Source organism: Aptenodytes forsteri, unplaced genomic scaffold, assembly GCF_000699145.1.
Source record: "Aptenodytes forsteri isolate BGI_AS27 unplaced genomic scaffold, ASM69914v1 Scaffold429, whole genome shotgun sequence".
NCBI classification, from domain to species: domain Eukaryota; kingdom Metazoa; phylum Chordata; class Aves; order Sphenisciformes; family Spheniscidae; genus Aptenodytes; species Aptenodytes forsteri.
In genome coordinates this window covers 12,924-13,128 of record NW_008794432.1, presented here as the reverse complement: position 1 = coordinate 13,128, position 205 = coordinate 12,924, and positions in this window count along the sequence as shown.

Sequence of the window (205 nt, the reverse complement as noted above, 5' to 3'; positions counted from 1 at the left end):
CCGGGACGCGTAGGAACCAGGGAGCGGGGGAACCGGGGGACCGGGAAATCGCGGGCACCGGGGGAACCGGGAACACCGGGCAGCCGCGGCACCGGGGAACCGGAGAGCCGTGGGGCACCGGGGAACCGGGAGCACCGGGCAGCAGCAGCACCGGGGAACAGGGAAACCGTGGGCACCGGGGAGCCGTGGCACCGGGGGCGCCGGG